Consider the following 27,497-nt stretch of genomic DNA (forward strand, 5'->3'; position numbering starts at 1 on the left):
CGACAACTTGGCGAACTGTGGAGGCTGCGGCTCCCGCTACCCAATAAGGGCGCCGGAGCAAGGCACGTGATGCCCACTAACGGTAACGAGGTAAAGAGGCCACAGGGGCCTCGTTACCGCCACAGCAAAAGAGCCCTCCGCGACAAAAAAAAAAAAAAAAAAAAAAAAAAAAAAGTAGTTCTAGACTTCTTTTTCTTTTAACGGCAATTGAACTCGCGCGATTCCATCTATAACGAGAAAATACAAAGAATTAAAAAAAAAAAAAACTGATCACAAATTGATGAGTTTTACTTAAAACCAAAAGCTTCTTTTTCTTTTAACGACATTTGAACTTGCGCGATTCCATCTATAACGAAAAGATATGAAGAATAAAAAATAAAAAAATAAACAAAAAAAGTGACGTTACATCCGTATCCTCTCGATTTTTTCTGTCTTGTAGCGCCGTGGCTGTTGGCGATCGCAGCCTTGTAATCATCCATTTCCACTCAAAACATTGCAGTGTGCCCTGGCATTAGCACCTGTCACAGATTTGCGGCTAAATTGAGCGTATGGTTGTCTCATGAACTGCTCCCGAAGTTCTCGCTATTCTAGCGGATGAATATGTTGCTACGGTGGACGTTCATTCGAAGTTGGTTGGTTTCAGAGCAGACGACTCTTGGCTAGCAGACGACAGCCGGTTCCTCCGTGCCTCGTGCCTTGCATTTGGCGTGGCGTGGTGACACAAATGCTCCCATGACGTCTTTTCACGTTTCTCGCTCCTACGCTCTAATTGGTTCGCAAAGTTATCGTGAAACGGAGTATAATTCAATAATTTCTTATATTAATAAACTTTTATCGTATCGTGGTTACTTCTAAGTGCGTATAACTGTAGCTACTTCAATTGCAACTGTTATTATAGCTGTAGCTGGCGACACTAACCAATGGAGGCTTTTCCGACGCAAGCCACGGTTCGGCCTCGTCGTGACAGACACTTTTTTTTCCGTGCCAGGAATTATTGCCGCAGTCAGCAAGGTACTATCCGTGCGTACGTGCCAGCGCTATCAGGACTGTGCAGTCAAAATAGACGACAGGGAGCGGCTTTCGCAACCGTCCTTTCGAGATAACGGTCGAGTCTATTGCACCGTTTCCGTGCAAAGCAGACGAAAATGAGAGAACGAAGCACTGTCGTCTGTTCCAAAAGCGCAGCTTGCGACAAGCTAGTCTTGAAATCGGAAACGCGGCGCTCAACTCCAGTGGTGAGTCATTTTCGGGATTTAAGGTGACATCCTCAGTCAACATGGGGGAGGAAGGACCCTTTAAAATTGTAACAAGGTGAGCAGTTTCGAGATTTGCGTTCTTTTGTCATGCGCGCTGCGTAAAAAAAAAAAGAAAAAAAAAAGAAAAAAAAAAAGAAAAAAAACGGTTTTAGGACAATTTTATACATTATTTATTTTTTTATTTTTTACTAGTTTAAGCTTGCTCAGAATTGGGAAGTAATCCGTTACTTTTTTAAAGTAAGTTGTAATTGCCACGTTACTTTTTTGCGGCAGTAATTTTTAATGTAGCTTCGTTACAAAATATTGGTAACAGATTACTTTAATTACTCGTTACCTTTTTAAAAGCTATGAACATAATACAAATAATACAAATAATAATAATAATAATACACACATAATACGAAACCACAGTCTCAGGTTTCAATCATCATGTATAACATGATGATTGAAACCTGAGACTGTGGTTTCGTATTATGTGTGTATTATTATTATTATTATTATTATTATTATTATTATTATTATTATTATTATTATTATTATTATTATTATTACACCAGCTCGCCTGCCCTTGAACCGTTTTCTTCATTGATATTACAGAAACTGGAGCGATATGAGCAGGAAATTCACCAGCATAAAGATAGCAAGTTCAAGAAAATAGAGAACATCGTGTAGACGAGAATGACCGAAAAGAAAACGGTTGTTTGTATGAACGGTCCTATAGTCCGTTGCAACTCAAGAAGGCAGGGGCGAGGGAAAGGAAGGCCGGGGAGGAGGAAGCAGACGGAACGCGGGAGAGAGGAGGAGGTTTCCCCCTCTCCAGCGTTCGCTCTGCTTCTCCTTCCCCAGCCTTCCTTTCTCATGCCCTACCTTCTTGAGCTGTAACTTACTAGTGCAGAACCACCAGAAAACGTGCCAGGCATATACGAATACGTGAAAAACAAAGATCAAGAAGACAACGACGAGTAGGCGTTGTCTTCTGGGTCTCCTATACTTTGCTTCAGCTTAAGTCCAGATGCAGCCGACGTTACGAGCTAATGGCACCAATCAAGCAGGGCTAAAAGTGCAAGTCACTGGTCATTTTTGGTTTACGATCATTTCAGCGATGATACAACACGTACAGAAACATGGTGAACATCATGGTGTGCCCTTTTGACGCTGCCCGATTGGTGCCATCAGCTCGTAGCGTCGGTAGACGTTGCTACTGATCATGCGCACCGCTAGCTTTGTCTTCCGGTCGCCGTAAGGTAGCGGAATGGCGTGTGTGTGTGTGTGGGGGGGGGGGGGGGGGGGTTGCAGCTTTCGCTGCCTTGTCAGCTTACAGAGGAACGGAGTGCGCCTGCACTCTTTCTCTTAAATACAACATTTTTATTATTACAAGGACTACCGTAATGCGGGCGTATAAGAAAGGGAAAGTAGAGTTGCAGATCGTTTCTGAAAGCATAAAAATTGTTTCTATTGCTTTCTTGTACGAAAAAAAATTAAAGCCGTTTACGACTCCCTGTAACCCCGAATTGGAGCGCAGCTCTTGAGGAGGAGGAGGGAAGGGTACTGAGGGGAGGGTATAGCCCTCCTTTCTCCTCCTCCCCTCACGGGGGTCACGTGACCTCAGGCGGGGAGGGTTTACGTGACCTGGGGGTCACGTTGTTTTGGGGAGGGGGTCATGTGATCTCCGGAGGGTGGGGGTCACGCGACGTGGGGGGGGGGGGGGGTCACGCGAGCTGGGGGTGTCACGCGACCTGGGGGGGTCACGCGACCTGGGGGTCACGTGACCTGGGAGGGTTACGTGACCTTACGGTTACGCCGACGGCGACGCCGACGCCGCTCGAGCCGGAAACGGGCGCTAAGACCTGCGCTCTAAAATAACATGAAAGTAATTCGTAACGTAATGAGTAAAGTAATCCGTTACTTTTCAACGAAAGTAATTTGTAACGGTAATCCATTACATTTAAGGCTCGGTAATTTGTAATCTTACATTTTTCAAGTAACGGGCACAAGTCTGAGCCTGTTGAATCTTGTGGCAGAGGTTCAGCAGCAGGTAGAAAGGTAGACTACTTTCTTCTTATTTTTTTTTTCCCTATGTTTCTTGTTTGAAGTTGCTTTTGTCTCGTAAACCGCGCAAACAGTGGCCGGGGGAACGCAAATGTAAAAACAAAACAAAAATTATGTTAAAAACAAGAACAAAACGTAATTTCCAGAAAATGACTAGAAACATTTATTTACAAAACGAATATGCGCACTTGGCAGGTGTCTAATGAATACAACGTCCACATCTCCTTTTCTTCTTCCTGTTTTGAAATACAGAAAACGAACCCGAAAAAACAAATTTGCAACGCGCTCCAGACCACGTGGGTCCAAAAACAATGCCATTGCGTTTCCAATTATTTTAACGCAGTTATTTTGCGATAGCGTGCTCCATTTTCGGGAAATGGTCGTGTCGGGCGCTGTTTCTATCTCTTTCTTTCGTCTCAAACACTTCCCACCTTTCCTCTTTTCACAATCAACCCCACCCTGACGCCACGCCACTGAGGGTGGCGGTGCTGTGGGCACTGCGCATGCGCAGATGCCTCGGGCGAATCTGGTTTCTGCGCAGTGCCCGCAACCGGTGTGCGGAGACGCAGGCTCGTTTGGAAACAGGGTGCTGGTCGATACTCCGTACCAGCGTAACTTGGCAATTGATCAAAGCTTTGGCCCCAGCGAGTCGTTAGGGCAGCGCTAACAGCGCACCACAGGAAGTCGCTCCTGCGATACGCTGCCGGGTGCCTTGCTCACGGGCTCTTATTGGCTCACTGGGCTCGTAACTTCCACGGTTTGCCAAGTTAAGCTGACACGGAGTGTGCGGGGCGAAACTTGGGGAGAGGAGGAGGGAGACGAGGGCTCGCGGGGACGTCTGAACGTCGACCTCCGGCTGGAATGATTAGTGAATGAAGGCAAAGCTAGCTAACCAGAGCCGTATATATAGAGAGAGTTTGGTCAATGGGCGGAGCGTGCAGAGCCAGGGCATGCACCAGACGCAGATAGAGAGCTTGACTTGCTCTCTTGGCCAACCAGAAACCGAAAACAATCCCCTAGCGGTGGTAGCGGGAAACCGTTTTAATAAGTGCGTACGAGTTACATGTGGTAACTCTTCATGGTTGAAAATATGGTGCACGCGATGCTTCGTTTATGGTCATGCAAAAAGAGGGAAGAGACGAATGTGCCGCTGGAACTCTGTTCTGTTCGGACGGAGTCTGACTGCTCGGACGGTAGATTCCCGGATCCTCGGCGCCCGGCGTATTAATTACATCGATCGTTCTGCTAGTCGCGTACGCTTTTTTTTTAAATCTTATTTATTTTTATATATTTTACACCATAACTTTGCATGACCATGATCGAAACCTCACGTGCACCCTATTTTCAGTCACTGAGAGTTACTCCGACACACTTATTAAAGGGAAACTGAAGCGATTCTGTATTTCAGGGAAAGCGCCTAAATCGTCTTCATTTGGCCTCCAGGATAACGAATATTGAGATTATTTTTCAATTTCGTGCACGGAGGCTGCAGAAATGAATTTTTTAAAGTACCGCTGACGCCCCTCCTTCCCGGGGCGTGACGTCATACTAGGGTTTTTCGGAATCCCTGCTCTCGCACATCTTCAGCGTCTGTCAAAGCTAGGCACGAGCACTCTTGCTATTTTCAAGAAGGTCAGAACGATACCTGGCAAGCTTGCAATTGCACGCGCTGCCCACGCGAGCGACACGCACTTGGCGGCTTAAGAATCCTAGTATGACGTCACCACTGGTCTTAGGTTTTCGCTTTTTCTCGCGTTTAGTTACATCTTCGGGGAAAACGAACGTGATATTCAGATTCACGGGATACAAATACGCCAGAATTCACCTCTAACTCGTTTGTTTTTTTCAAGAAGTATTGCAGCTTCACTTTTATTTCGTTTCTCACGACCACCGCCAGGGCGTTTATTACTAGTGGCTTCTGGTTGGCTGCATTCCAATTTGTGCAGACGCCCTTCGCTTTCGGGCGATGGCGCCTCCTCATTTACCTTCTATACTTGCCTATGAAGGGCCAAACTTTTTTTCTATATCCGGCTCTGCAACTAGCTGTCTTCGTCTCCCGGACGCCGGCGTTCCGCGCTGCAACGCGTTCGGCGAGTGCAGTGGAGGCAGTGCTATATCCACTAAACATCCCAACGAAAGCTGTGCATTCTGGCGTCCCATTTCGTCTGCTCCTCTCCCTCACTCTCTGCCCGCATACAGAAAGTTTGTCTGGCCGACCATCGAGGACACAATGACACGAAATAATCGAATAAATCAATGAATGAATCGACCACGGTCAGACTTGAAAGGAGCATGAAATGATATTGAGTTCAGAATTTACAACAATTCAAAAATAACTGTCTAATGTTTTTTTTTTTTTTTTTTTTTTTTTTTCCTACAGACTTGATCGTGACGCGTCCGGTGCCGAGCGATGGCGCGTCGAGTGTGTCGCACGTCTATTTATTAACTTGACTCATATCCGTGCGTTTAACTCCGACGTCAAGATCCAAGTGCGGCTCTCGGATTGCACACGGACACTACGTCATCGCTCGGCTTGTGCTCGGGTACGGTCAGTGCGTCGGCGGATAATCGGGTTCAGGAGAATCGGGATTCATCAGTGCGACGCGAAGAAAATGGCCGGCAATGCAGAGAGCACGTGCTCTCAGCGAGTCAGCATGGGCGCGGGCCAGCGGTGGACGGCGGAGTGACGTCGCTTGTGCGTGAACACGTTTACCACTGATTTTGTTCAAACTCAAATGCAAATTCTTTATTTTTCTCGTGAACCTACCGAGGGTAGAGTTGGTCGCGTTCCACCGGGTTCAAATTTTACAGACTTCTATCGCCAAGTTCGACAAAGGTTCGGCAACCCCATTTGTTCTGGGTGCGAGTTGAGAAGATTTACGCGGCACGATTTTTCTTCGGCACGTTAGACAACAAAAAATACGGAAAAATTAAGGACGTTTACAAATCTCTGTAATGCGAAATTTGAGCGCAGCTCTTGAGGTATTTTGATTTTGCGATATACCGTGCTAAAGAATTTGAGGAAGAAATATATAGACTTCACGTGATTACGTAAGGTCACGTGATCACGTAACCTTCTTTCTGCACCCTCCTCCTCTTCCGTACCCCCGTACCCTCCCGTCCTCCTCCTCCGTAACTTCCCCTCCTCCTCCAGTTACGCCGACGCCGCAAAACTCGGGAGCGAGCGCCTAAAAACTGCGCTCTAAAAAAAAAAAAAAAAAAAATAAAAAAGCGGTAACTTATATCACATATAACACGAGCATCAAAGATTCATTGCATGCGGTCTTCGGGGAAAGTTAGAAAATCGTGTCGCGGTCTCATCCAAGCCACGAACCTCGTCGGGCTTCGTTTCCGAGAAAATAAATTCCCGTCGCCATGATTTCCGGGCGCTTGTGCAGTGACCTGCCCGATGATGGTGTCACATGAATACATTCTGTTGGAAGAATACTGTCATTGTCTCACAGATGGGCGACCAACCAAGCGGAGCCAAGAGCACATTAATCATGAAACCTGACGCGTAACACGGCGGAGCAACAGCGATAGGGGGCGGCCTCCATGGCGCGCGGGCAACTCGGTCCTGGAGTGCACGTGGTCGTGTGGCATCTGATTGTGGGCAGTGCACCCATGCGCGACGCATTGTGTGGGTGTCCTTTGCGTACCAGGGACGACGGCCGAAGGGCCAATCAGAAGCCCGTACTGCCAGCACACGACTCGCAGCGGATTTGGAAACTGTAGGCGCACTGTTCACGCGACGCAGGGATGTCTCCCGTGGAAACATTGCGCTACCACATGAGATGTTCCCCGTGAAAAACACACACAAAAAAAAAAGAAAACAGACAAAAAGACAGAAAAACAACCCGCTGTGTTTCTTTGATTTATTTTCGAGTTCGATGGAAACGATCTTCGGGCGACACTAGAAATAATACATTGAACGTCGTACTGCGCTTTCAAATGCGATTGTATTCCTAGGGTCACCAAACCGCGAGATCGTGTAACTCCGTCCGTCACGGCTCGATTGCAAAAATTAGTGGGCAGCGTTTCCCCGCTAAATTTAGCGGGAAAAGCTGTGATGTCACAGTCGCGTGAACTTTATTCAGTACTTACAGAAGAGTGGAAATGACGAACTCGTGACCTGTGCCAAAGTTTAACGGACAAACTTTACCCGACAATGTGCACACCGATTTGCTCAAGAGGCAAACGAATAAAAGGCAGGCAAAGGATGCCAAAAGCTATCGCTTTACGTCTCCCTTGGCAGCTGCCGAAGAGAAGGCGTAGGATCTTTGTATTCATTTTTTGAACGACGACTTCTTGTATTTTATGTCCTTCCGAATGTTCGAAATCGAGCAAAGTGACGATAATGATGATGATGATGCTCATGGCAATGCCCCTGCGGCACAGTACACGCAATAAAACAAACAAAAACAAAAAGACGTCACATTTGAAATTGCTTTTATTCGGAAGTGAACTGAGTGTTCTGTTGTTCCACAATCACGCATCTAATGCACTGTAACTGACGTGTCTAAAAGGGCGATGCGCTTCATTACAAAGGGCGTTAAGTTTGCAAGACTTCGATGAATGATGCGTGTGTTTACTTTCATGAGGCAAGTTGGGTGGGAGGCCTGGCTTCCCTTTGTATCAAAGCCGAGAGACGAGTCTCCGTTTTCGAAAGGGGAGGAAAATACTTTCCTTGTATTTTGTTTCCTTCCGTAAAGCCGTCCTGTTTGATACGCGGATGCTGTCATTCGCTCACTTAGCCGCGCAACTACGACAACGACAAATAATTACAGCATTTTCTTGCAGATGATTCCCATTAAGAGCGGTGTGATACGCTCCGTGCGGCAGCGTCCGCCCACGGGATACTAATATTTGTATTAGTGTAAGATTTGTTTCTAAAGTTACTATTTAATACTCTATTAGCTTTTTTTTTTTCTTTTGTCCCCTCAATGCGATTTAAGGTTGTTCTGAAGCACGAAAACAAAGAAAGCATTGTATTAATGCCATTATTAATATTATTATAATTATTGAAGTTAAACACCGGAACTTGGAGGGACACACTCTGCGATCTATAAAGCGCGCTAGAAAACAACACAAAAAAATCTTACTTAAAAAAAAACAAAAAAACATTGCGCTTGCGAATCAAACATTATCTCAGCAACATTCCATTGAATATTTGGTGTCGGTAAATAAAATAACAACATTTGATTTTTTTTATTTTTTTTTTTTTTACACCGGGGTGGGGTTACCTTGGTCAAAAAAGTCTGGCTACCTTATGTAGAGAATTAAGATATAGTGAGGTAAATTTTAGATTAGACAGATGTTATCTTATCAACACGTACACACTTCAAGGACCATAAGCATTGCTTCTTACTTCCAACAACCAAGTCTTGTGAGAACTACTTCGCGCTGCGCATGAACAATGCGTAAAACATACTTTTTTCTTGGGGTGAAAACGAATATATAGCTGTAGGATTTACAAATTGTCACGAAAAAGTCCTTAATTCCAAATCTGGCGTCTGCGCCAAAGGACGGATCATATAGACAAGATGAGGCATTTCTGCTGTTGTTGCCTTTAAGCGTCAGACACGTGCACGACAAAACATCCCGCGGGTCGTTCGGCGCTTATAGGAAAGAAGATCGAATCCAACCTGGGGCCCTAATCTGGACACTTGGCGAAAAAGACGGCGAGAAATCCTGCGGCTCTGATTGGCCGGCGCCAAGGTCAAGTGCGGCGTCGGCCAATCACGGCCGCCAGATTTCTCGCCGACTTTTTCGCCATGTGTCCAGATTATACTTCGTCTCACCCTACGATGGACTAAAGGCGGAAGCTACGAACCGCCACATCTAATCGCGAGCCACTTAGACATGGTATTTCGCTTCGGTGCACGTATCGGTGCCCGCGTCTCGGATCACTGATGGGAATGGGCGGACAGTGGTTCGGATCGAGCAATGAGTGACTCAACAATTTTACATTACTGGCTCTTTGCAGTGTCGAAGCTATAAGAGTTACGCAGCGTTTTTGGATTCGGAGCATTATTCGTCCAAACCTAATCATTGCTAAGCGCGTCATAGTATAGCGTGGAACGTGATTGGACCTGGCGGCCGGTGGCTTTGGCCTTTAGTCCATCGTAGGATGAGACGAAGTTTAGGGCCCTTGCTGTTGTTAGCGATGTAGTTTGGAAAAGAAAATAGCGGCAATCGTGGGTGTAGGCTCATGGGCCCGTCTAGCGCCCCGCCCACCAATCCGGCTTCAAGCGAACTCACGCCATTGGCCAGCGCCGGGTCGGATTGAGCCATATGACGCATTTTAGGACTCGTCGAGTTATTATATGGCTTAGCAAAAAATCACCACAAAGAATATTTGAAGACGCTTACGTAGAAGGCGCACCTTACTGTAGCGAGCCCCTAGGCTTAATCTGTATCAGGGATGGACAGAGGGACGAGTTCAAACAACCATAAAAAATCATTTTAGGCGAAGAGTCGCAAAAGAAAAAAAAAAGGGGGGGGGGAGGCACTTAAAAAATATTTATGAATTTCTGATTTCTGGGGAGGCACTTAAAAATGTTTATAAATTTCTGATTATTTATATTATAAAGCGATTGCTCAGTATGTTTATCAATTGTGAGTCCCCATATGTAGAACTTTTCGATGTGCGTATGATAGCACAAAGCCGACAACACGCAAGCTGTCTTTATTCTTTTTTTATGCCTTTCCTTTTGATATACGGCGAGCAAGTCTGTCAAAACGCGTCTCTGTCGCGTAAGAACGCAGGGATGGGCACGCCAATCAAAGGACAACGCAGCGAACGCGCAGGGAAGGCGTGATGACGAGGCAGCCAAGCTCGTGTCCTCGTCGGTGGAGGTCGGGGGTAAACAAAACCACGTGGTCGCACTTGGCGGGTAAACAAAAACGCACGAGGTGCGCCAGGGGGAGATGAACTTCCATGCCGTATTACTTGGACCCGGGGGGGGGGGGGGGGGGGGGGGGTTTGCGCCCTCTGCACAGCGTCTCCTTTGCACGAGAGCACGTGGAAATCGAACGTGAAATTACGCCACTAGCCAGAGCCAATGACGTTTACAGCGCATAGTACGCTATGCATGAAGAGGAATGCGTGAGTTCATACGCATTCACCTCCGAGTTTGCTAGACGGCCCACATTTATTCGACTTGATTTTTTTTTTAAAGCCGATGTCCAAACAACGATGAGGAGCATGCGTTCTTTTTTGTATATTTTTATTTTTATTTCTAATGGAGGCCACCAACGATGATTTTCTTCCGATTGTACGTTCGTAGTAACTTAAACCCCCGAGGAACTTTTCCGAAACTTCCACAATTCCAGGAAGCTGACCGAAGAGGGTCCCAAAATTCCGGGTCGGAGGAGAGGCAACCACGTGACCACGAGGTTGCGCCATCCCGCTCGCTCGCGTGCCTTCCGGGTATCGAGAAGGAACGTACACCGGGAAGGACCTGCCGGCGGACATGGGGCGCGCGCCAGGGTCTCGCCCGAAGCCGGACACCGGAGCTGTAGAGACGATCCTCGGGCCCACGGAAGCTCCTGGGCACTTCCGCGTTCCTCGCGGGGAGGGACCGCCGAGAGCTTGACAGTGAGCCCACCGGAGGGGACGGGCCCGGTTCGGGCGAGGACTCGGGTCGGAACACGGGGTCGGCACGGGGTGGCCGTGGCCGGGCCGCGCCGTGGGGCTCCGACGCCCGAGCGACGGCGGCATTCCGGAGCGGTCGCCCGGTCCTTGTCCCCTGGGCGATGCGTTGCCCCTTGCCGCATACAGGTTCCCGTTGGGGCCCACGTTAGGGGCGCGGACGCCCTGCGAGCCGGCCCCGCGCACGCTCCCCCGGGTCCGAGAAGACGGGCCGCCCTTCCCCGATCCAATGCGGCTGTTCGGGGAAATTCCCTGCTACGGGTTGTTGGCCTCGGGACCCCTTCTTCTGGGGCCCCAACGAGGAGGGCCTGTCGGTCCCGCTCGCGTCCTTGCCTCCGCTTTGGGCCGGAATTGACTAGCTCCCTTGGCGGAACTCCTTCCAGCGCTGTCGTAGGTGTCCCGGTGCGCATGCACGCCGCCGCGTAAATCAGGCGCGCCCAGTTGGGCAACCGAGGCGCCCAGGAACCGTCTCGCCGGGGACGACACGGATCGGGAGCGTCCTCGCCGAGCCCGCCGCCTGGTCGGAACTCCCGGGTCATTGCCGGGGCGGCCGCCCGCCCTTCGGGGGCATAAACCATCGCTACGGTTACCCCGCTGGTGTTCCGCGTAGTCGGGCCTCTCGCCGTGGTGGCGGCGGCTGACCGCTGGCAAGCGAGGACGCCGGTGCTAGCGAGCTGGCGACGCTGAACGCTCGAGTTAGGGCCCTTTCTAGATGCTTCAGAGCTAAAGTAGCAAAGCGAAATTAAAAAAAAAAAAAAAAAGAAGCAATTATACGATTTTTGCACATACGTGTCAAAATGGCACCAGCATGATGTTGGTGATGCTTATGTACATGTTCTATCATCGCTGAATCAATCATAAACTGAAAAGGCCCAGTGACTTGCGCTTTTGACTCGGCTTGATTGGTCTCATTAGCTCGCAACCTAAGCTGCGTCTGGACCTCAGCTGAAACGACGTATGGGAATAATCGGGCTCTCCCTCTCTCCCAGTGTAATCGACTCTCGTCCTGCATGAATACGGCCAGACAGGAGTCATATACACTCGAAAAATGTCTGAAAGTCAACTTTCACGCACAACACTCGGAGAGCCAATCACCTCAACTTACGGAGGCAGCTTAGCGAATGACGATGCCGAAACATATGTTTAGACCTAAAAAACGCAGTCTGACTTGTGACATTAAGCAATGCAAAATGTCACGCTTGCATTGCTTAATGTCACAACTCAGACTGCGTTTTTGGGTATGGGTCTAAACATATGTTTCGGCATCGTCCTTCGCTGAGCTGCCTCCGTAAGTTGCGGTAATTGTCTCTCCGAGTGCTGTGCGTGAAAGTAGACGCACCGACTTCTTTTAGAGTGCACGTTCCTCTCGATCGTATCAACATTTTTTGGGCGGTGCCTTTAAACCAGAAAACAACAAGGTTGGATGTGTTCGCGGTAAGGACGCAAGAACACGTCGCGCAGCTGTGCCGATCGGGGCATTCGGCGGAACAAGCTCGCCCGCGAATACACCATCTTTACTCCTCTGGCAGTTTCCGTCGCTTCTTCCGTCATCGTATAGGGGACCCGCTGCTTCCAAGGGCACGCTCGGCCGTCAACGAGAGCGGCACCTTTGAAGACCCCGGCGGCTCCGCTCCGGGGCCTTGAACGGGGTTGCTCTTCCTCTTCCAGCGTGGCACCGGGCCATGCCCATCTTCCGCGTTTGGGCCGGCCGGGAATCGCGCTGCCACCTCTTTTTGACGCCCAAACCGTAGTCGCGAGTGCAAACCAAGATGTCACACGAGGGTCTCGGGATTCGGGAAACGATTGGCTCGCCACGGCATCGGGGGACAAGCGCGCACGCGAAAGCCCAAGGACGCCGCGGCCACCGCGCACTCTCTCCGAAAGAAAACGACGGCGCAACGCATCGGAAAAGTGACTGAGGATCGGCGGTTCTGGGAACTATCCACCGCTCGCCGACTTCCCCGTTTGGAGCAAAGAGCGTCAGTGGAGGCAGAGAGCGCTTTGGGACGTCGTTCCGAAGCTCACAGCGGGTATCCCTCGACTCGCTCGGACTGCCCAAGTTGTCGCGCGTGTCGAGACTCCATATCCAAAACACTATATACAAAAAAAAAAAAGTTTTTTTTTTTTTTTTACATTGTGTATTTATTGTGCGCTTTTACATGGCTAAAATAAATCAGGAATAAGGGGCACGTTCATAAAATGAAATTTATGGAAAACGTCCGGTGTCCGCCCGCAGGATTCATTTGGACACTGATGACCCGTCGGTGGTTTGTCCTATCTCTCAGAGCAGGCACGAATCCCGTCAGAAATGAGACATTCCTCTAGATGTTACGTGGGCGCCATCTACAGTATACGAAACCGTGATGTGTGAGTCGAAAATACCTTGCCCTGCAAGGACCTCAGTTAGCTTATGGGTTTCTTTTTTTAATCACTGTGCGGATCACCAATTTGGGACAGCTGAGGTAAACTAGCACTTGATGCCATTCAACGTAGAGAGCCGATTTTACAGGCATTCTGACATCGGAACAGAGGCTTTGTTAGTGCGACTCCTCAGACGTTTTTGAACGACCGATGTCACATATGAACTGGTGTGCGTAACCAAGCAGTAAAATGTCAATGAAATGGTCATTGTTTATCATCCTTGTGTGTTACTTATAAACAATTCTTTCCTAACTTTCGTTTTTTTTTTCTTTTCTTAGTTATATGAAGAAAGATGGTTAAATTATGGCGGTTTCGGAGGATGATGCAACCAAGATAAAATTAAGAAATATTTATATTGCGGACAGAAAAAACACGATGCTACACTGCTGCGCATTTCTATAGAACGGAGTTCCTGTCTTTTCTGCACTTTCTGCCACAATGACTACCTAGACATTTCTAGAACAAAATAAAATTCACGATAAATCAAAATGCAACAGTGCTATTAATTGCCATTTTTACCACCGAACTTGAAGGGTACCAACAAACAGAAATAAATAATACGTTGATGCAGCTGTGTGTTTTGTGTTCAAAGAAAGAGCGAATGGCTTCTATTTCGTGTCTGCGTTTCATATTCTTGCTTTACATGGTCTGAAAGGTCACGGTTCGTTTTAATTTGTATTATATTCTATGGAGGAAGCACATGCCGGTTGCTTGGATTACGCATGCCTTATGTCGCACACACGCTAGAAAGAAACAGGCCAGCCGCTCTTTGCCCGCCAGTCGACCACCTGTAGAAGTACGAGCTATGTTGTATACCCGCCCTTTGAGTTGCAGTATAGCCTGACGCTTCCAGGTCTTCCACGTGGTCTAAAGGTACTTAAAACGTGAGCTACAATTAATCAAGGCCGCGAATTCTCAATAATACCCCACGGAGTGCGGGAAAGTATATAAAATAAATAATATATAATTATATAGTTTTTGGAGCAGACGTCTCTTGAATAAACAAGTATACCCGAGGAGATTATTTTCACATTTTCGTCTAAAGGGGTGTTTCGAAACATTAACACAGGGATGTAAACATCTGATACGCTGATTTGACACAACCAATGAATGTGATACCGGTGGCACATAGGCCAAGTTCTACGGCGCTGATCTACGATGCCCTATGTACCCATTGTATCAACACTCTAATATAAGTTTTTTTTTTTTTTTTTTTTTTTGCTTTGTTTTTTTGTCAACTTTGGTGACATTTTTTGAAAACCTCCAGGTGGCGTGCGGCTCATGGTCGCACGCTATCGGATGGTTACTAGAAGGTGTGTGTGTGTGTGCGAAGGACTGAGCAACGCAGCAGTAAAACATACAATCTAACCTTTATTTTTCTTCTTCGTGGCACCAATGATGCTCTTCACCAATCATGATAAACCACGGACCCATTCTTCCACTTTCGGGGCTTGCTTGCTTCGCATGATGCGGGGAATTTGAGCGAATGGCGTCCACAGGCTCGCAAGGTCTAAACAAATCGAAACCCAAGCGGCAGTACAAGGCTTTTCCAAACTTCAGTGCCCTCTTGTGGCTCAAATATTAGTTTCACTTTCGCCGTATTAATGGCGGTCAAGAAAACGTATTTCATCGGGTACCATCGTTTTTTTCACGTCAACTGCAGACGGGAATGGGTCCCTTACCATATAGTTCTTTGTCGACTTGTCTCAGTTTCAATCGTGTGAACGAAAGAAGTAGCCAGCAGTACTACGAAGCGCCGATCCGCAAATCCCTCCATAAACTTCCCGTCCTCAAAGGGTTGATATGGGACCCGAGTCTCAAAATGAACGCTTACGCAACCCTCGCCTCGAATTTGTGCGTAACATTGTTCTAACGTCTCCAACGTACAGGCTTGAAAGCATCTTCCTCCTTCCATCGGAAAGCCGCCATTTAATATTTAATACGGCACAGATGCCACACACTTAGATGTTAGTGATCACTATGCCTAAACTGAAATCGTCAGGGGCAGTGTTGTCAGTGGTACTAAACACACCGACGCACGGCTCTGACGTCATGCCACCGGCGTGGCGCAGACGCTTCACCTGATGCAAATCTGCCTCCTGCGCAGTGAGAACACATCTGGTGTTCTCACACACACACCACACACCACACACCAACACGCCACGCGCAGTGAGAACACACCTGGTGTTGGGTAAAAGTGGCCGTGCTTGTAAACAGCGTGTTGCCGTGCAGACCATAAAAAAAAAAGGGGGGGGGGGGCGGTTTGCACATCGGTTTTATTTTCAGAGCTCGTGCGTATATGGCACGTGTTTCGCCCTCTCTACGAAGCGATGACCGTGCGCGCGTGCCGGGCCGTGATTTTGGAAACACTGGAACGGTGTACGAACAACTTTCTGCGGCTATGCGGTCGAGTCTGTGGACGCCCGCGGGCTTGCACATCTTGAGCGCCCATCAAAGCTCCCGAAATGCCAGAGAGAAAGTTGTCCGCGAGTGTAATCCTGCACGCACCCGACGCTTCGGTCCCTGTGTGTATTGGCTGTCTCGTTTGTGACGCGCGCCGTCCTCGGTTCGCAGGCACCTGCCAGGGCTGATCCGTCGAGGTGGAAGGGAGCTGCAGCCACCTGGCCGAGGGCGCCCGGGCGAAGCGCGCGCAGACCCGCTCTTCTCTCGGCCGGCCGCCCCCCGACGTGGGCCTCCGAGGGTCGCCGGCAAGGAGCATTTAACACACGCCAAAAGAAAGCAACAACACCGACAAGCTAGGAAACCGATTAGGAACCGGCAAAGGAAGAGGCTCCCGCGAAGCAAAAGGATAAATCAAAGGGACGGCCCGTTCTGGTTCGGCCTGCTCTGCCGGCTTGTGCAGAGTCCCACAACACAAACAAAAGGCAGGCGCACAAAACGGCAGCAGTCCCAATGCATGCGGCCCATTGAGAACTGCTCTCCTCCCCCTCTACGAACGCCCATCTTGGCCAATTCCAAGTCTGGGGTTCGAACTTGCTGCGACGCTTTTCTAGAATTTTGAGCCTGATTCGAATGGACAGCGGCTGTACAGGGACGAGGAAGAGTGCATCGAGTACCACCACCCGCCCCGCGAAGCAATAAAACCTTTTTGCATTAAAAAAAAAAAAAAAAACGGCAATACTTTATCCAGGGTTTTGTCTAGCACTGTGAAAGGAACGGGCGGTGAGTAAGGGAATATCAGAAGTGCGCATTCCACACCCACGCCTATGTAAAGAAATTCACTTGCCTAGCTAAACCCACACGATAGCGCCACTGATTACGCTGCACGCCACTTGTTGGATAGAGCGCAGTAGATGTATGTGGCGTCCTCGGGAGTCAGTCACGTGGACACGTATTTTTGTGCATCCCCTGTTTCCTGCAGGTCAAAGGGGGGGGGGGGGGGGAGGGGGGGGGGGGTAAAGCATGATTGTAGTTTCAACTGCTGCACGACTGACGGTCGAATCTCATAGCCTCATAGCCAGTGCCAATACTCGGCAATATCGGTGGACCAGTATGATCACTGATGTGAAGCAAAAGGTGTAAAGTTAACGAGTTACTACAGCTAACAAAAATATGAAGCAACCGGTTTATACCTAGTGCTCTGCAAAGCTTCTAATTTCACTAAAAAGGTTTAACAGCGCAAAGAAAAAAAAAACAACGCAAAGATAAAGTGATACATGCAACATGAACGAGCGGTCATCCACGTTCTGTGTGTTCCTTCTTCGCCTTTGTGTGTGTGTGTGTGTGTGTCTGTTTTTTTTAATGTGCTTTTAAAACTTTTAAGTTAACATGAACCAACTAGCTAAAACCAAGGCATTAACTCAGCTTAAATTTTAAAGGAATGGTTATTCAAGGCACTTGTAAATTTATTTTAACTACTTTTAAAATTCCTTTGGACTGAGTGTCGTTGGCCACCTGCAGCGCGTCGACCATAGACAGATTGAGGAGCTCGTGCCTAGGCCCAGGCACGTAGCCAGGGTGGGGGGCATGGGGCCCAGGACCCCCCCCCCCCCCCCCCCCCCTCCGAAATCTTACATTTTGCTGGGACCTCCTCTCCCCCCTCCCCCCTCATACAGCATTTGTCATGGGCGGGCCCCCCCCCCCCCCCTCCCTCCCCCCCCCCCACCTCCGAAACAAAATCCTGGCTACGTGCCTGCCTAGGCCATTGAAAATTTTTCACGATACGGGATTCTCCACAATTTCAGCCCCAACTAGGTACTAGTTGGGGCTGAAATTGTGGGCTGGCAGAACAATAGTTGCTGGTTCGGTTTCAGCCACTGATTTCGTTGGATGTCTAAATCATCCCTGCCGACCGAAAAATCAATGTTTCCGGTGAACAGTGACGACTTACCTCATATCGTACCAAGAACGAAGTGTCCCTGACAAATTAGTGATACATGTGTAGGACCAGGAATTTCGGTGTAATTAATTTACTCCTATATCGAAGTAACTGCAACGAAAACCTAGTTTTTGCGTTCAGTAGCTACGTCTGGAACGTAATTTGTCTTTGGCTAACAGTTACTTTGAAATGGGAACTTCACTAATATGACGACTGACTATGACTATGGTGGTGCATTAGAAGCATACATTTAACAGCCAAGAAAACATTAGGACCACACACACAATGTGTGAATGAAGGCGCCTAGTTGACGCGCCTTCCGCGTTATCTACCACCTGCTGATGTGGGTTGTAGTTAACGGCTGCCGGGGTTACAGAGGGATCATTTCTTAGACGCTGTGCGCATGTATTGTAAAAGGCTGCTGATTTAGCAAAGGGCAGATGGTGATGGCCCGACGGATCGTAACAAGTACCTCAGAAACAACTCGTCGAGTGTTCGCGAGCTGCCGTCGTCGCCTATAGAACGGCGGTGAAACTGTATAGTACACCCCGAGATGTTGCATGTCCGCGCCGAATCGCGAAATGTGGACGTCCAAGTTATTTCCCGCTTGGTGAAGCAAAATAGGCTGCTACCTGTGGCTCACCTGCATGACATCTAGATGTCTAGATGCAATGCAGGTCAAAGTTCAAGTGTTTCAGAGCACATAATTAAGCGGGCTAAAGTTTGAGATGGGACTCCGCAGCAGACAACACTTGCAACTCTGCCAAAGCTGAATCAGCACGGTATTAGATCGACCGACACGCGGAGCGGCTCTGTTTACCAACACAGCCGGGAGGCCGCGCATGCGCGGAAGCTATGTGGGCAAAAGCGGCCCGGCTCTCCGTGTTTTCGCCACAGCGTTGTGTGGCGTGCGCTCGTTGTTGACATTGTAGGGACGCTTCTAGCTTTATTTGTGCGTCGTATTTCCTGACAACGTATGTCGTATGCTATGCCCGACGATTTGAGCTCGCCACCCGGGTCTGAACGGCAGCGGTATCGAAACAAACTGTGCGTGGACGGCGTTGCCTTCGAGGATCCGTACGCCGCCAACAAGGCCTGCTGGACTTCCGACGTGAAGTTGCTGCCACCGAAGTCGACGGCTCACGTCATCGTTTATTTAGTTCTTTCGTCAAGCCAGTTCATGGCCGACACGGTGCAGGCGTACAAGTCTCTCGAGGCCTATGATTACTTCGAGTCGGTTTTCGCACTGCCGGCGGGATCAGCAGGCTGAGGGTCTGCGGAAGTGTATTTGTTAATTGATTAAATACACGCAGCGTCTTCCAGTCAAGGTATGATATTTTTCCTACCCTCTTGACCACAATGCATGACAAGCAGTAACGCTTTGTCCGTTCTGCAGTCTTGGCGGTAACACGTTAAAAGTAACGGCGTTACCAGGTACACGTTACTTTTTTCAGTAACGTGGTAACGTACTCGTTACTTTTTCGAAACAGTAACGGGCAACGTACTTATGTTACTATTTCAATTAACGTAGTTGCGTTATTCGTTGCTACTTTCCAAGTCTTCAAGAAATTACACTTCAATTTCTCCGTGTTTTTAGGCGTCAAGCCATGTGAATTTCTGCGTTTTTCTTTGCGTTTTTTCTCGTGAGTATTCAGGTGGAACCGTAAAAAGAGCTAAAGTAATTATGTTCAGTTTCTGCATGAACATAATGTGTCAAAGCAGTAAAACGTGTTATCATAATTTAAAAGGTAACGCAGAAGTAACGTAGGATACTTTTTATCGGTAACGGAAACGCGTTCCTTTTATTTTGAGGTAACGTAGGTCGGTAAACGAACCTTTTATTTGTAAGTAACGAGTAACGTATTTCGCTACTCTTTTCCGGTAACGCCTACAACACTGCTGTTCTGTCGCCGATCCCCTTCTGGTTGGTAGCACGGGCGCGAGCCTCCGGCGAGCGCTTGCCTGGGGCTTTGTGCGCGAACACCGTGGGAATAAAATCCCGGTGGTCTCGATCAGACGACGGTTTTCCTGCACATAAGCAATCCTCGGGACGGAGATTGAAATGAAAGCCGCACTTGCCTTCAAGAAAGTGCTTACTGCACAAACGGTCGTTCGCGCGAGGCGACCATTCTTTTCGATCCACGGATATATTATCCACCTTCTGTGTTCTTCAGAGTCTGCCGGGAACTTGTGGAAACTCACTCCGCTACTTTTGCTGTACCTTTCGGTGCCATTAACGGCAACACAGCTTCGCGGCATGCTTAAATGCTATGCCCACACCACCCGGCTCTGGAGCGATCGCAGCGCCGCCACAGCTCCGTGACGTCAAGCCCGCGTGTCGTACACAGGAGCGTGATGCTGTCGCGGCATTCATAACGTCACTGACGCCGTCAAAGAGACATAATGGACATGGCTTGTGGCAAATGAGAGTCGTAATAAACTAACAGTGAAATGGATCCCAGACAGAAGGAGAATCAAACTGGGCTGGTGGAGCGATGTCGCCCGTGAGCCTCGCCCCTTTCCGACGTCCATTTTGTTTTTGTTTTTAACTCCGTTCTGCGCGTCATGCGCAGGAATTGACCCGGGAAGTTTTAGTGGACGGTTTGAGAGCTAAATCTCTAGAATGAAGTTTAAGAAATTGTTCTTTAAACCGGAAAATACTCGAAACCTGAATCAGCCCGAACTATTCTCGCTTAGGTGCCCCAAGTTTCAATTGACGCGAGAAAAGTGGAGCGCCTAGGCTGACGGCAACCAACGAAACGCAGAGAGCCAACGCCATCAGGTTGGTACCACCGGATAACAACGATGGCGAACTCTCGGTGGAACGAAGAATAGAGTTCAGTATAATCTACATATGTCAGGCAGTACCACCGGATATGCTCTTTCTCAAGACGGGATAGCACCGCTGCTGAAAAAGGTCCCCATGGCAGTGCCGTGACCCATGCAGACGTGCGGATCAAGGTTTAAAGGAGCTAGATTATTGCAAGGGCGTTCGCTCGACTCAAAACATATTTTGGATCCATACGCCCAAATGCGCTACGCGAAATGTTAATCAAATCAAATCTAATCAACTGGGCTTATTTTGCATCTGGCGACACCGCACTCTAAGAAACCTGGAGCGTCTAATTTTCTGCACTGAGCATTACTTCTCACCGTGCTCAGTGTAACAACTGAGACTGTATTTTTGTTATATATATATATATATATATATATATATATATATATATATATATATATATATATATATATATATATATATATATATATATATATAAGGTTTTTGGTGCAAAGCTTCGGAAACGTGGTGCGGGTATGTGCAAAAAAATACAACAGGGCATTTCAATGTAGTTAACGTAAAAATAATATCTCGTACCACAATAGAAATGTAAGAGCGACGTTTTTTGTTCAATTGCTTTAATCGGTCAAATCATAAAAAGAATTCCCTATACCTTTATGTTATCACCGAAAAGCGCGGCAGTCCAGCCAAGACGGCCTTGCAGGTCCCGCGTTCATACGTGAGCTTGAAATCGCGCCACATTTACGTTGGAGTGTGGCGAACTGTGTTACGATTGCTTGCGCTCTGCCCGTTACGCGGACCACGGGTCGCCATAACAGCCATGTCGTCGCAAGCCGTCTACGCGGTCGTACAGCAGTCGGTCCCGCTCAAACGTCATTGTTTGGACCAGCCTTAACATGGATCAGCCGCATGTTCTATAGGCTAGCCGTGCCGGGCGGCCGCCATGTCTGTGCTGGCCTCCGCAATTTCACAAAGCACAGAAAGGCAACTGGAGGACGCCGCCATGTGTGTGCCAGTGCGGGCTAACAATTAAGTGCAATTGCAAGCCTGCCAAGGCTGCATTCCCGCGCACGCTGCAACATGCTTCCACGCATGGGGCACCAGTCGGTGCGCCTTAGGATTTAAATTCCGGTCGGCGCGCACCGCAGCCTTTGAACGAGTTTGTAAATTATACCGTACAATATTCTGGGGTACGGTACTCCGTCGAGTCGGCAAATTCTCTCACCGAGGAGACAGTGGGCGCCGTCACCAAACCCCACTCCCCTCTGGACAACATTCACGCGTTATGGATAACTACACACCACTTATCTAGCCTTTTATTGAAGGATTGGAAGCTTCACGTGCAGAACACCTAAACCGTCGAACGTTCTGACAGCTCATATTGACACCCCATGGCGATTCCTCACTGCCGCGGGCCACTTCCGACACCGAGGCGTCGCTCGCTGCCGTTCCGTCCGAGGCATCTGCAATTCCGAGCGTCGCCTGGGCCGTTGACGCGGCCTGCCATGTACCGTTTGGAGCGCCGGCGGTCGGCCCGGAGCAAGTTCGACGCGCTGTTTCCAGTAGCCGGCGCCGGCCGTCCGCACAAAGCGGCCGAATCCCGCGGCATACCTGAAGCACTGTCGTGCCGCCATCTTCCGGGTGTGGCGAGAAACAAGAGTGGGTCAGCCCGCTTGCGCAAGAGCGGAACCAAGATGCGCGATTTGCCTTTTCAGCCGAGGACCCTCCGGAGATGCGCGCGTCCGAGACGTGACTCTCTCACGCCAACCGAGTGGAGCATGCGAGTGCTCCTCCTGCTCCCTTTCACCGGTCACCATTTGCATACGCGCGCGCGCGCTCTCCCTTACGGCACTGCAACTTTAGGTTTTGTAACGTCAACGCCTCAGATGGGTTCTTTGGGACTTTGCGAAGCCGTCCTTGAAACGGCTGCTGCCGTTTGAGGCATTCGGACCTTCCTTCGGATGCCAGTGGCTTCAATCGTGCATTCCAAGATATCTGGAGTGTGTACTTTCCCGTAAAGCGCTCGGGAGATGCAAGCGCCGCAATCCACCGAAGGAGCCCGGAGAAATGACGAGACTGTCATAACGTATAGACCAGGCACGCAGCCAGGATTTTGTTTCGGGGGGGGGGGGGGGGGGGGGGGGGGGGGGGCCGCCTATGACAAAATGCTGTATGAGGAGGAGGGAGGAGAGGAGGTCCCAGCAAAATTGGAAGATTTCGGGGAGGGGAAAGGGGGGGCCCGCCCCCCCCCCCCCCCCCTCCGGCTACGTGCCCGATATAGACCTAACAAAACGCTTTGCGCTGTGGCACTGAGCACGTTGAAGCGTCATGGTCACTGCCATGGTGCACACTGGGCTTGGCTTACACGTTTGAGCTTTACACTTTTGAGGTTGTTGTTTCTGTAAACAGCACAGGGGAAAATTAGTGTACAAGTGACACGTACAGGGCGAGGCCTAAAGGACCACCACATTTGGCATGCCTTGCATAACTCGAATCCTAGTCGTACATACCTGTGAACCTTGCACATTTCGACCCACTCTCATTGGGTCCTTCTCGTTTGAACCTTCTCATAAGATCCGAATCGTGTTTTTCGCAACTGGACCCATTCTCATTTCGCCCGTTCGCACTACGACTAAATGGCACTTGTTCGGCATGCTTCTAACGTCGTTATGCCTTCGCGGCTTTGTTTACAAGCCTTACCTTGCTTGGGCCCCCAACATACCATCAGATATATGTTATGTGTAGAGGTACGCAGTAAAAATCGTACATTGACGCCTGCTTTTCTTCCTCTACGCAAATGAGAGAAAAAAAAACAAAAAAACAACGACGAACATTTAATTTGGAAACTTTGATTGGAACAGAAGTAGCACACATAATAGCAGTGGTTCTCAACCATTGATGTTTCGCGGACCCCTTGTAGAAAGGCGGAGATGATGGAGGACCCCGTTCGGGGTGAGGGGAATAGAAAGGTATAGGTTATCATGATAATGATTTAGTAAATGGATATAACTAATTGCTAGTGTGAAATAGACTTATCCCCTAGGATGCCTTCGCAGACCCCCTTTTGAGAACCACTGCATCATAGAAGTGGTGGCGTTGTCCCGAGTCGAGAGACCTCAAACAACGTGCCATTTCGGAATATGATCTGGCTGCGATAAATAGTTGGTCTGTTTTATTGCCAGCTAGTAGCTTTTCACGACGACCTCGACGCGCTGTTAAGATCCTTAGCAGAAAAAGTATGCCTGTAGTATGACACACACACACACACACACACACACACAAATGCTATCAATGTATTAATATTGCCCTAAAAAGACGATTCAAGTGCGACGGGTCAAGGCGAGATATTCTTGAGAATGGATGTTTTGAAAAGGGCCAGGTGAAAAGGGCAAAACGAGAACGGGCCCAAATGAGGAGGGTTGGAATGCGAAGGACGAAACGGGAAAGGACCAAATGCGACAGGTCCAAGAGAGGAAATCTTTTTGAGAATGGTTGTTTTGAGAAGGGCCAAGTGGAGAAGGTCGAAACGAGACCGGGCTCAAATGATAACCACGCACCTGAAACTGGGCACGCAAACGTCGTTTCGCAAACAAAAGTTTTATGTCTATATTTTTGTTTTTTAGATATTAACTTGTAGATGGTGAAATATTAAACATGGTACAAAAACGGCGGCCGCGCATTTTCTATGTCCCATACCGAGTGTTCGTCGTCTGTACACTGGTTTGTGAGCTTGCTTCCAGGTGGTCATCGCTCGTATATTTCGTTCAAAGTATTACTTATCGCGAGTATCTTTGCTCGTCGCCAGCCTCTCTGCTAGGCGTTACAGGCGTTTTATATTCAGGCAGTGCAAAGTATGTCAGTATTGCCAAAGTTATTCCTGAATGAACGCGTTAAAAAAAAAAAAAAGCAAATAATTATTATCGACGACAAATATTTGGAAGCGGCTACTGCTTCATAAAAAAGACACATTCAGAGTAACGAAAAAAATTACGCTTTACTTTCAAGCTGAATTAATCAGTTCCCTTTGAATTGCAGTAACGAGTAATGCACTTAGTTACATTTTGAGCGAGCAACGAGCAACGATATTTAGTTACTTTATTTCAGTAATGTGCACATGTCAGCGGTGCAATCGAGGAAAAATATCACAAAATCTCATGCAGTAAGTAAGTACAAAACGAGCGTGTTGGTAACGGTAATTAGACATAAGGAAGATACATAGAAGGGGGGACGGACAACGAAGACTTCCAACTGTTGCCAGTTGGAAGTCTTCGTTGTCCGTCCCCCTTTCTATGTATCTTCCTTATGTCTAATCTCATGCAGAGTTTTTTTATTTTTTTTATTTTAACATATTGCTTAAAAGGATTTTTTTTGTTAACAATATGACATTTCAAACATTTAATGTGTGCACCATTAGCACCAAATAAGATGACTGGGCGATATTGTCGCGCAGAAATGGGGCTTTTTCACTTGGCTCGGTTAGTCCAAATGAAGATTTACTAAACAGCTGACATAAAGTTAAATATTACACATAAGAAATTACACTTTGGGGAGAACTATTCCTAACCTCTGGCGACTTCCTCCGCAGTCCTCCTCGACCACACCTTCAGCGGGTGACCACATCCAAATTCGACACACAAGAATCCACACAAAGGCGGGCGAGCCGAACTCCTTTACAGCCGTAAGGGGTCCCAAGTTTGCGAGTTAGCAAGCGGGAGACTTCACAGACGAAGGGGTTCGGGCGTACAGGTTGGCCTCCAGAGGCAGGGTGATGGACAGGGCTTGGTATCCGGGAGCCAAGCCGTCTGCGGCTTGCTTGCTTGCTCCTTCGGTGGCCGCTTATATTGAATTCAGATTCCAGCCCACCAATCAGAACGTTTTGGAAGGACCAATCAAGAGGGGTTTTCTTAGCGCCAATAAAAAGGCTCGGAGCCCAAACCAAATACGAACATTCCAAAAAACAAGCGCATACACGAGACACAACATATCGGACGAAGTTCAAAAGATCCGTTAAAAAGAGACAAAGCATAAATCAAAATATCTCCGACGCGGGGTTCTAGGAACTAAGTGTAGCGTTTCTCACGTTCACATTCGCCCCCATTTGCCCCCCCCCCCCCCCCCCCCCTTCCCGACTCCGGTCGAATACGTGAGCTCTTCCGTGGAGACGAACGAACTCTCAAAGAAAGTAAAAACCTGAAATGAAGCTGGACAAGAAACACTCGCGCGAGCACCATTTCGCGACAATAAACCATCTCATATCACCCACGGCGCACCATCTCGCACCGATTTGTGCAATAGCAGCTTTGATCTTCCGCCTTGTGTTTTCCAGGCCGTCTACTGCACTGTTGCAAACGAAGTGTTTCACGAAACTCATAGATGTGGTTCCGTGTTTTCGGGGTTTATTTCTTTTTTGAAATCGGGATGTTTCTTCGGGGTTTATTATTTCCCTACAGATTCGGTATTTTTCGGTGTCAATTTCTGGGGTCAGAAGAACAATCGCCGTTTATCGACGCTTATGTTTCAGAAAATCAGACAGGCAAAGAGGATTTCCCAGCCTTCAGAGAACATCGTAAAAAAATGAAAATGGAATAGGGGATGTGGTTCCGAAGATTAAAACAGCCTTGCGGGCAGTTTATTGACGGTTCTATTTAGGATTAACATAAAACGAAACTTCCAACACACATTTTTATCCCGCGTAGCTTTGGCTTTTCTTAGTCAAGGACAGCTCCCATTCGGGGTTTTCGGTTTTCACTGATTTTGATAAAACCGTCTCGGGAGTTAATTTTCGAGGTTTATCGGTATTTACCGAAAACACGGAACCCTACTCATAGGCAAGAGCGGAAGGATGCTATGGCGAGTGCTTCGGGTGGTCAAGCTATGGCGCCGTACGTGGCAGAAGTTCGGACATCCTCTCAACATTTTATGCGCAACTTATCAGGCACGCGTTCATGTTTCTAATATCCTAATGACAAAAGACAAACTCTCATATGAGAAATATACAAGGTGTTTTCTTGAAGCTGAACATATTTGTTTAAAAAAAAGCCTTGAAAGGTGCACGAATCCGCGGTTTGTGAAGGTGAGTTATACGGCCAGGGGGGACATAATATAGGGGGCTAATCATCACAATAAGCCGAATAATTAACTAAAATGTGTTAATTAACTTTTTAATTAGAGAAAATAAACATATGGTTCCACTTAGAAACTTGCTGATCGTCATCGAAAACAGCTGAATCAGTAATTTGTAGAAAGACTCTGAGCGCGTGGGAAGCGCCAGTGGTGCGCTACACTGACCACTCGTGCAGCAGGCACAAGGCTGGGCTGAGAAAACCCGGATGACGAGAGACGGAAGAACCGCGCGGACGCCTTATCGCAGCGGTAACCTTGCTCCCGTGTCACGAGTGGGAACTTGAGAGCTCCACCGTGCTTCTCACGCGCTCCAAGTCTTTTCAATATTGACTGGTTTGGTGGTTTTTGATGACGCTCAACAAGTTTGTAATTGGAACCATATGTTTATATTCAATAATTGAAAAAAGTTAATTAAGATATTTAGTTAATTAGCCGACTGATCGTTACGATTAGCCCCCTATACAATGCCCCCTGGCCGTAATAGCTCACCTGCACAAACGGCATTAATAAAACTTTCACGTTTCTTTTTTCTTTTCTTTGTGAATAAATTTGTTAAGTTTAAAAAAAAAAACACCCTGTATATATTGTGACGAAGACAGGCGACTGTAGTTTCGTTTACTTTGGAGGTCCAACGGAGAATGCGCGCGAACACGAGCACCCTGTGGACCCCATTCAATCTTGGCGATGATGATGCAAGAAGAAGATGAAGTGGACGCACCGTCAAGTTAGTTCGTCCCCTCTGCAAGAGTTAGAGGGTGGAGATGTAATGTGACGTGAGGGTGCTGCTGGCGTGTAGTGCGAAGCACTAAAAAAAAAAAAAAAAAAAAAGACTCAGTCGTGGCTGTTGGCTGGTCAGCG

This window comes from Ixodes scapularis, unplaced genomic scaffold (genome assembly GCF_016920785.2).
Source record: "Ixodes scapularis isolate PalLabHiFi unplaced genomic scaffold, ASM1692078v2 PGA_scaffold9__187_contigs__length_104089568, whole genome shotgun sequence".
NCBI lineage: Eukaryota > Metazoa > Arthropoda > Arachnida > Ixodida > Ixodidae > Ixodes > Ixodes scapularis.